At 37.9% G+C, this 10,819-nt stretch overlaps 1 non-coding gene across 1 annotated transcript; it reads left to right on the top strand.

Annotated features, from left to right (window-relative positions):
• Nucleotides 1-2,510: 2,510 nt before the first annotated feature.
• On the top strand, nt 2,511-2,612 carry LOC113185463 (small nucleolar RNA U13). Its single transcript, XR_003301132.1, has one exon. It is a non-coding gene; the product is annotated as a small nucleolar RNA U13 (small nucleolar RNA).
• The last annotated feature ends 8,207 nt before the right edge of the window (nt 2,613-10,819 follow it).

Raw genomic sequence — 10,819 nt, 5'->3', positions numbered from 1 at the left:
TTCACGCCCCCGGAAAGCCGGGGAGAGATTTTATTCTATTTCCCCGCTGTATGGGAGAAGGGCTAAATGTCTCACACACCTGTTGTATTGCTGAACTTACTATGTCTGAAACTGGTGATGGTGACGTCAGCTCTCCAAGATGGTGGCTGCTGGCTTCTTCAGTGAGTTGTCCAGTGTGGAGGACAGATATGGATTGTTTCTCTCCCCCGTCTCAAACCCAGAACTCAGCCTGGAGCACAGTGCGGGCACAGTTGGCAGGACCCCACAGAATCCACAGAGCCCTTTCTCTGTGTTGCTGGCATGCCATTTCTCAGCACGCAGTCTCTGGCTGCGGGGCGGGCTGCCGATCAATCAGCCTGAATCTCTGGGCGCACGGTTCACTCGCAATTGAGCCCCAGTAACCGATCCTCGGGTGATGGAAATCCTTCCTCTAGGTTTCAGTGCACCCCAATTTTGCTGGAAATTCCTAACAAGATAGCTTTTGGCTGTTCTAACTCATTATTCACCTGCGCAGTGACGCGGTACATGGGGGTGATGCACTCTATTCACCACCATATTCCTTTTCCGAGTGTGACTTCTGATCAACAAGCAGCAAGGAATCAAAGATCTCAGTACAACAATCCTATGGATCTGAATTCAGCCAACTATCTGAATGAGCTTGGAAGTGGATTTTTCCCCCAAAGCATTCAGATGAGAACCCATCTTGACTGACATTGATTTCAACCTTATGAGATTCAGATTAGACTCTGAGCCTGCATGGACTTCTGACCAGGAGACCTGTGAACTAATAAGCTAAGCTTTTGAAATCTTTTACAGCAGTGATAAAAAAAATAATACATTGAGGTAAGCCAGCTGACAAGTTGGAAACATACAAAGGGAATCAGAGAAGTGATTATGTCAAGGATTCGTCTTGATAAGCTAATGTCATTGAAACTTTCTCAAAAAATTACACAAGAGAGATCAGTCATTTACTCAACAAATATTATTGCATGCATGCTGGGATACTGTCTTGAGTAAGACAGATGTGTTTCTGTTTTCATAGAACATAATTTCTAGTTAAGGTAATCTTAGAAGAGGGATTGTTACTGGTAGGGTAAAACCTAGATAAGCTCTTTAGCATCATTTGCTCTTAGCTGACTTGAAACTCACTAATTTAGAGGTCACACAGATAGTGAAACTTGATTAATTTTGTGTCTGTTCTTCAAAGTTTACTCATAACAGGGAGAAAAATCATCACAATTGGATTGATGCTTTTAGGAAAATTCCAAGATTATATAGCAAGGATTTATTAAACATTTACTAAAGGCTTTGATGGTGCCAATTCCCTGGGCTCAAATGTGTGGTCAGCAGTGAGGCCTGTCCTCATGAATCTTAGCTAAGGAGAAGAAGGCAGATGTAGAAGTGTATAACTACTGTGCTATGTGATCTGTGCGAGAGGAGAAGTTTCAGAAGGCCCAAGGGGGCAGGTCTAGGTTTCTAGAATATCATTAAGGTACACAGTAATTAGATGTTTTCTACTTACCAAGCACTAGCTTTTATTCTTAGTCTCTGAAAATAACAAGCCCATATTTTCTTTCATTCTTATTTCTGATTCCAGTGCAAATCCCTGAGAAAGGTAAGAATGCATTGCCCTTGAGCATAGCATAAATTTTTATTTATGCTCATAAAAATCAGGGATCTATTAGCTATTTGGCCTTGAGCTGAACAGATGTGTTTGTTCAGTAGCAGAGATTAAGATTTCTTGAAAGTCTTGGTTGCTTGTTTTTTGATTCCTGAGCACTATATTTTCTGACATGTGCTATTCAATACCAGAGTAATCTCATTACCATTACTCATTTACTAATTTAGTGAAAGACCATTTGCTCAGGGAAACCCTGTGTGTATTTTAAAAATAGCTACATATCCAGGTTTCCTTGATGTAGTAAAGAGAACAAAAAAGGAAGCTGTTAGTTTTATATACGGAAATAACTGATTTGAAGTCAACCTGTTCTCATTTATATACAAACATGATATATGTTACCACTGAAATGTTTTATGTGTTTGCATTCATACATAGTCTCTGTTCTTTTTGCAAAATGTTGCTCTGTCTGGTTTTCTCATTAAGAGTCAAAAAGCTCAGAGGCACATCTTCACATTTATAATTAATTGACCCAGTCAATAATTGCCTGATGTATACCTTGATCATTCCTGAAGATATAAACAAAAGCATGAAAGAATCTTTGGGTAACTCAGTTTCTTTGAGGAGGAAACACTTAAATTTCTGATGGAGAATGAGTAAGAAATATTCTTTCCTTTAAAGAAGTTGGACCAGTGACAAAATGATGTGCCAGTTTCTATGACCAAAAGAATTCTAGGTAATGACAAAGCTTTCCCTTCAAGAGCGCCTCCCTGAGGAAAATAGGATTGTGATAAGTAGAATTCCATTAAGATGAATTAGGCAGCCACTAGATATGAAAATTGGATGGGGGAACTTAAGAATCTGTATTAGTAAAGGTTATTAATTTTAAAAAAACCTTTGTGATTCATAATATGATGTTTGGGTGTTCACACCATTATATGAGCTATTCCTCCCTTAAATCTTGTTAGGCTGTGGTTATATTACTGGTCTGTTGTCAAAAAGAAAAAAATGTATAAATGCTTAAACAGGTAAAATTATACTTCTCAATTATGTAAAACCCAGAATAATTTTATGTCCTTGGTGGAAGTTCTTCTCCAAACAGTGACTCAGGGAATGCAACTCCTTCCATCCTGTGGCACTACTAATTTCAGCACTGACTTCCAAGGTCACTGTGCTGTGCAAATCTGCAGATGGTGAGAGGCAGACACACGTGAGGTTGTTATGGACATGCTTGGAATTGGTACAAAGCACTTCTTTTCCTATTCTATTGGCTAGAACTCAGTCATATGACCTTTTCTAACTAGAGGCAAAGGTAGGGACATAGTCCACCTATGTAGTGAGGAGAAGGAAGAGGTGAACTGTTCATCATTGACACAGAAGCCTTGAGCTGAATCAGAACACTTTAGATTTAGAAAGTACCAAAGGGTTTTGTATTTATTTATTTTCTTATTCCCTGGTTGGAACACTCCTCAGCTACTTATTAAATACCCTATATTCCAGGATTTTCTTTATCCTTGTTTGTTGAGTCTGGCTTCTCCATAATTTATCAACACTCAATTTTAAGTTGTGGTGTCCAGAAAGGACCACATTACTCCAGATACGATTAACCAGTAAAAAGCACAGTGGGACAAAATTTTCTTCATCATCAGGTCATAGTTCAAGTCTACCAGACAGCTCTTCATATTTAACTTTTATTTATTTAATTATAAGGTGACATGGATTATGAAAGTGTGAACTACATTTTCATGAAGCCAACGAAAACTTAAGGAAATGTTACTCTTTTTTGGTGATTATTGTATTCTCAATATCTAGCACAATACTTGGCACATTGTAGTTATTTAATACATGTTTAATGAATGAAAAACGGTTTTCAGCATCTTAAAAGATTTCTTGAACATAGAAGATACTTCATATTTTTCATTAATTTATCTTTCTGGACTGCATCCTAGGTGATCTCTGTAATCAGTCCTCTAATACATTAACTTTTTAAAAAAAATGTCTCTACTTTTAATTTCTAGAACTTCTATTTGTGATTTTCTCCAGTCTATTTCATTTTTGGATTTTTCTCCTAATTTTTCTGAATATTTTAAACTGTTTTTAAGTCTCCTTCAGATGGTCTAAGTTTTATAGATTCTGGCAGGTGGAAGTTTTCACCCGTGTCCCTCTTACTGGGCATGTGTGCTCATTTCAGTGACATTGATTACCATGGGAGTCTCAGGTGAACCGGGGTGGTATCATCCCATGGGGTGTTGGGGTGTTTTGAGTTTTTCCTTTGCTGAGGATCTATACATAGGTCCATTTTTAGATCAATTTTTATGTTAATGGTTCAATCAGTGTACTCTCACATTGAGAATAGTAAAAATTCAGACCACACACCCATGGGTGTCAGGCGTCTGGTTTTCTGGGTTTTGATGGCTGACTGGGAATAGAGACTAAGGGCTTTAATTTCTTTCTCAAAGAACTTAAACTCATGTTCTTCTAAGGCATATATCTGGGCCATGTGCTTTGCCTGTCAGCTCCTGCTTTACTTTTGGCACCTTCTCTTGCTTTTCTATGCTTCACCATGTATTAAAAACATCTTAAAAAATATATTCTCCCCAGCATTTCTGTGGGTTTGGAGTCAGTGCTGGGGTTTCCCACTGTGGTGGACACTGTGATACATGGCCCAGAAACCCCTTCACTGAAGGATTTGTTGACCCAGCTGCTGGCAGTACTGTCTGTAGATAGTGCTCAGCTGTCAACCTTTTAGGAATTGCTCAGCTGCAGAGAGCCCTTTCATTCAAGGTCATATCCCTTTTGTTCCCTGGGCAGCCCACATCCAATGGCCGGTTGGTATAAGAATACAGAGGCCCTGCCATCTTGGTCCAACTTGGGACCAACTCAGGACCAATTCTGAGGAGCCATTCTACTTCTGAGCATGCCATGAGTTTCGTCATAGGAGCCCCTGAGTACATGTTGCAGTTCGGCTTTTCCCTTTGCCTGCTCCTGCTTCCCACCTGCCCTTCACAGATGTTGCTTCCAAGGGCATTCCTAGTAAACCTCCTGTCCACCAGCCTCCCCTTCTCCACTGCTTCCTTAGGCACCCTCCTGTGACATCCATATCAGGTGCTCCATATTGACTAGAACTCATAGGGCATTTAGTTAACAGTATTAATGTGAGTAGCACCAAGCCAGTCACCTCATCCTATGCTTTTGTGATAGATTTATTTATGTAAGACCTCACTCATTTTCTTAATTTTTTTTCATATTTCTACCCATGGTTCAAGTCAATAATATAAAATCTTTTAAAGTTTTTATGTTCTAGGCCATTTGATTTCTTCTCTTTCCTAACATTGTGACATTTTGAAGTTTGGCATGTGTGCCTCCTATACCTTCATTCCAAGAATTGATTTAAAAAAAATGTTTAATAGGAAAGATGAAGAGCCTCTCCTGGTAATTCCTCCTTGGAACACAGAACCACTATTGAGATTCTAATTTCAAGTAGCTGTAAATCTATACTTCCATCCACATGTTGCCAGCTTACCAAAAGGACATCATGAGAGGCTTTAACAAATACATTTCATAAATGAATTCATGAAATCCAATTCTACTCTGTCTACTGAAATTTCTCATTTAATAACTATCAAAAAGAAAAGTATTTTGGTTAATTGGAATGTTATTTTCAGTGAACATATATGGCTCCTGGTGATTACATTATTCTTTCCTAAGTGCTTACAAATGCTAAAAATGTTAACTACTATTATGATTATAACATGAAAAAAATCTGTCATATCTCCTCTTGAAAACTGAACATGTATACAAGTCTAGTGATTAATAGTGTCTAGTGATTAATAGTCTTGTTGGAAAATTTATTAATTTTTCATATGGGCCTTAAAAATCTGTAAGAACTGACAATTTTGTGCCTTTATTTGAGGCAAAACATGAGAATATAGATTAACTTTGTGAAATAAAGTTAAATTATGTAGAGGGTAATTAAGCACTTGAAGAGTTGCTTTTGAATGTCAAAATATCTTGAAGTGGTAGCCTTTGAATTGTTACATACTCTTTCTTAACCTAATCTTTGTAAAACCAGGAATAACATTTTATTTCCTTCACACACAAAGACATATTTCTAAAGACAATAGCTGACCTGAACCTCAAGGTTGAAAAATAGAAAAATTCCAGTTTAAATAAAAAACATGACCTATCTGATCTATATCACCATTCATAGTGTGTTTTCTAGATCTTTTTTGTCAATGGAGTAAAATACAAAGAAGAAATTAAAGCTATAAAATGAAGAAACATACATATTAATTTTGTAGATCATTCAACTACAAATCCTGGAAATACAAAATAATCAACTAAAACATGTTTTTTAAATTAACAAAAATTTAGTAAAGTTATTGACATAAACATCAATCATTATATAGAAGACTCCTGACTTACAATGGTTTGACTAACAACTTTTTAACTTTACAATGAAAGCAATACACATTCAGTAAAATTCATACTTTGAGTTTTGAATTTTGATCTTTCCCTGGGCTAATGATATGCTGCAGCTCCCAGTCAGCCATGTGGTCATGATGATAACAGGTGTGCTGCCAAGCTATGCTGTTTGGTATGTTTTGTATATTAAATGCAATTTCAGCCTATGATATTTTTACTTGTGATGGGTTCATTGAAATGCAAGTTGAGGAGCATCTGTAAGTTAGACTCAATAGCCAATTTTAAGACGTGAAGGAAATACTCCATTGTAACAACAAAAACAACAGTAAAACTATAACATTTATAGGTTTAAAGCCAACAATAAATATATAGGATATAATGAAGATGGTTATTATTGAACTTTACTGAGAAATTTAAAAATAATTGCATAAACAGAGGGACACCATGTTCTAGGATAACGTGTATTACAGAGAACTAAATTTTCCCCAAATGAAATGTACAGGCCTACTCCAATAAAAATCCTACTTATGAATTTTTTTTAGTAATTTAAAGCTAGTTGAGAAAAGAAACAGATTAGAATAGACAAGAATTTGGTTTAATAGGTACAGAAATGCTGGGGTCCTTCTGCCAGATATTTGACCGAGTTTCAACTTGATAGAGTAGAGGCAAAAAATAACCTTATTCTTTCTTACTGCTGACCCTGAACTGTGTTTGTGGACTGTTTCTTTGTAATTCTTTGGATGAAAACTTTGAGATATTTTGAAGTTTCCAGTTACATTTGATTTTGAAAAATTAATTTTGTTCATTTTAATGATAAGAAAACACTCTCATTTTGTGGTTATATTGTCCAGTGTTGTACAAAATTAAAAGATTTTTTAAAAATATATGTCTTCTCCCTCAACTAAGACCAGAAAGCTATAGTAAAGAAAGCAAAGAATGCCCTGATGTCTTGGCTGATAGGGATCTCTCTCTTCTATTCTTGGATTTTACCAAGCACTCTGGCCCCTTGAAGAGAGGGAGAGGGAAAGGGAGGAGAGATGAGGGTCAGGAAAGATCCTGCTACCTGACACAGGACCTTCTCTCATGGAGTTCTCTCATGGGCTTTTCGGGAAGGACTGCTATTATGGTTTGAATATGAGGTGTTCCCCCAGAGTTTTTGTGTTAATACAAAAATATTAAGAGGGGAGATGATTTGATTATGAGATTTGTAACTTAATCTGTTCATTCTAGTTTGAATAGACTGAGTGGTTACTGCAGGCAGTTGGGGTATGGCTCAAGAAAGTGGGTCACTAGGTGTGTGCCCTAGGCGGGTGCATCTTCCCTGTGGCCCCTTCTCTCCTTTGTGTCTTTGCTTCTGACCCCTCCACAAGCTGAGCCTCTACTAGGCCCTTCCGCCATGATGCACTGTGTCACCTTGGGCCCAAAGGAATGGAGTTGGTCATCTGTGGACGGATGCTTCTTTAAGTTGTTCCCGCTAGCTATTTTAGTCACAGCCACATTACACCAGTGGAGTCTTCAAGCAGAGGGTTTTTAACATGTGCCATGGTTTACCTTTGCCATAATTCCTCTCTGATCCTGGGCATCTGGCTATTTGCCCCTTCACTAGCTGTGTGCCACCAGTCCCAGCAGTCATCTTGCACAGGAGTCAGGATGCCTCCAGGTGGCCTCCATCTGATCCATGAGGTACTCAGTCCCTACCAAGTGGGATATAGTCCAGTAAGCTGAGGGTTTCCCCCTAGGCTTTTGTCTCCTCAGGCAATTCCTAGGCTGAGCTGCTCATAATTGTGCTCCCCAGACTCCATGGGACACAGGCCAGACTCTGCATGCTCTTCATGGAGCCCCCACTCTCCTTTGGCAAATCCTTTCTTCCTATGCCTGCTCTCTCCATAGGGTGGTGTAATAAGAAATGCCAACTACCTTGACAACTCTCTAAAGTGAAATCCTTCCTCTTGGCCTTTTACACCTTAGTGCTTTTATGCCCATGAGACAAGTGAGTCTAAGGTTGGTTATGACAGACATAGTTGAGGTGGCCCTGCCTCCTGGTACCCAGGCCTTTGTGATGTCCTGTCATTTGGATGAAAAAAGTCTACAAAGGTCACTTTGTCACAGTTCATGAAAGAATAAATATCAGTGGCCACTAAATATGAAAAAATAGTTAACATAAAACTGAAATGACATTTGTATTTAACAACTACCTCTTTATAGAATAAAATGTCAACACAATTGACAGTTAAAAATAACAACATACTTACTATGTGAATGAAGGTACAATGAGGCAAAAATTAGCATAATTTATTATATGAATTATTACCAATTTTTTGGAAAGCCCTTTGACAATAGCAATTAAATCTAGCAAAATTTATACATTTTGGTCAAATAATTCTAATTCTAGGGATTTAATTCTAAAGAATAGGAAAAACAGATAAAGAATTATGTAAATGACAGATTTGTTTAAGTTAGCTTATAATTAGAATAAATATCTCAGAATAGATAAAAATAGAAAAAAAAGTTTTGTAATAAATATGCTGAAGTATCAATTACTAACATTTTTCAATAATGTGCCTATATTTATATTGCAATATTCATTGAAAAACTGACATAAAATGGAATGCACTCATCCACTTATTTAAATTATTTATTGAATATAAGTGCTTACCATTTTCTAGCCATTGTGTTAAATCTATGTATTCATCCCAATTTTTTATGTATCCTTAGAGAAAAAAAAATCACCAAAATTATAATTTACTTTCTCTGTCATGGAATTACACTTAATTTTTTTTTTATTGCTTTATACTTCTCTGCAATGTCCAAATTTCTTTTCATGCACTTGTAAAGCAATAAATGAAAAGCTATGAAATCTTACTTCTTCCAATACTTTCACTGGAATTCTAAGAGTAGGTATCTCTTGTTTATCATTGGTTAATGAGGTGTGGGGATGGTGAGTAGTTAAAAACAAACAACAAGAAAAACTCACATTTTGGATGCAGTAGAAGACAGTAAGGGTTGCATAAGGAGAGTGTTGTAAAAAGGGCAGTGTGGCTTCCTGCTGAGATTCTGCAAAGCTGCATGTGTGTTTGAGCTCCCTGAGAGTCTGGCTGCTTAGCAACTACCACATAAAGTCATCTTTCTCTCCTTTAAAAAAAAAATTCCAGGCTATGCATGACTTAAATGAAGATGTTCTAGTTCACTGGAGCTTAGAGAGCAATTACTTGTAGCTGTCTTTGGCATTTGTGCCACGCACATCAGAGAAATAAAATGAAGACCCTGTGCACGCCCTGTGTCTTCATCTCCAAGGGGTGGCGAGGCATGCTATGAAAGGAGCAGCTGTTCTCCTAAGGCCTTATTTCTTCTGAAACTCAGAAAGTGCAGAAGAGCAGTTTTGGACTTAGTGGGCCAGGGAAAACCTTTGTTTTGACAGTGGAGTAAGGGTGAAAAGCAGAGTGGTGTAGAATAAGATCCTTGGATTTACTAAGTGACCTTCCTACTCCAAGATAATTTTCCTGCATGCCTTTAGAATACCTCCCTAGGGAAACTTTCTAAAAAGCAAGACCAAAATAAGACCTTCCTTTTTCTGCAGTCACCCACACTAACGGCATATGTCCTACTGAGATTAGCGTTCCCCCAGAATTTTCCCCATTCTATAGAGTCTTCCCTCTGGGGATTTTGAAGGTCTTCAGTGGGGGGCCTAAGTAACCTTGATGAACTCCTTTTCTCCAGTAACCAATGTGCTTTCTTCATTGTCACTTAGATCTTCAAGGACTCTTTACCTGGTAACTCCACTCTGGCTTCTGAGTTTTCTTCAGTATGGCACCTAGTTTGTGACATCACCTCTTTTCTTATCAAGGAAGACATATGCAGTAGGGTGTTCAAAAATAGCAACAGTGAGGGCAAAGAGGAGGAGAAAATGGCCCAGGTGACAATAAAACATCAATGAAATATATGCCTGTGGAGTTTTTGTTGTTGTTGTTGTTGTTGTTGTTTGTTTGTTTTTTGTATTGGGGATTGAATCCAGGAGGTACTTTACCACTGAGTTACATTCCTGGCCCTTTTCATTTTTTATTTTGAGACAAGAGCTCACTGAGTTTCTTAGGGTATTGCAAAGGCTGGCCTTGGACTTGCAATCCTCCTTCCTCAGTTTCCCAAGTCACTGGGATTATAAATTTGAGCCACCATGACTGGCTTAAATGTTTGAGCTTTTATATGTAAAACTATAATTCATTTTAATTAGTGAATGCAATTACTGTGAAAGCCCTAGTCGGTAGAGAGTATACAAAAAGGAATATGATGTTATTCTCCAAAATGCTTACAGGAGAGACATACTAATCAATAAATAATAAAAAGGAGAGCATTAGCCTGGGTGGGAAAGCCCAGAGTCTCAGACAGGAATGCTAACATTGTGGATCTGCAGGGCTCTGGGGGAATGACTGAATGAAAAATCCTCCCCAGATCTAGGGATAGAACAACTGGTCAAATGAAGGGCAGAGAATCTAAAATCCAGATGAAAGATTCTACAAAGACCAGATACGGATGCTACTCAATATGAGGATAAGATTTCTAATAGGTGAAGCCTAAGCAATGTACAGGAAGGCCAGAAATTCTGTAGGACAGAGAAAATTTTAGGGCTCAGGGAAGCAGATGTATTACTTAAGTAGAAATACCTAAAGGACTAGCCTCAGAGTAGGAAGAAGGAAGGACTATGTCGGGAGGCTGATTAGGAAGTGGATCCTAGAAGTAGCAAAGACCCTACCAGGGCTTACAGGGGGAAACCTAAGTGAG

The sequence above is a fragment of the Urocitellus parryii genome, chromosome 4 (assembly GCF_045843805.1).
Source record: "Urocitellus parryii isolate mUroPar1 chromosome 4, mUroPar1.hap1, whole genome shotgun sequence".
Taxonomy (NCBI): Eukaryota; Metazoa; Chordata; class Mammalia; order Rodentia; family Sciuridae; genus Urocitellus; species Urocitellus parryii.
This window is presented reverse-complemented; position numbering and strand designations above follow the sequence as displayed.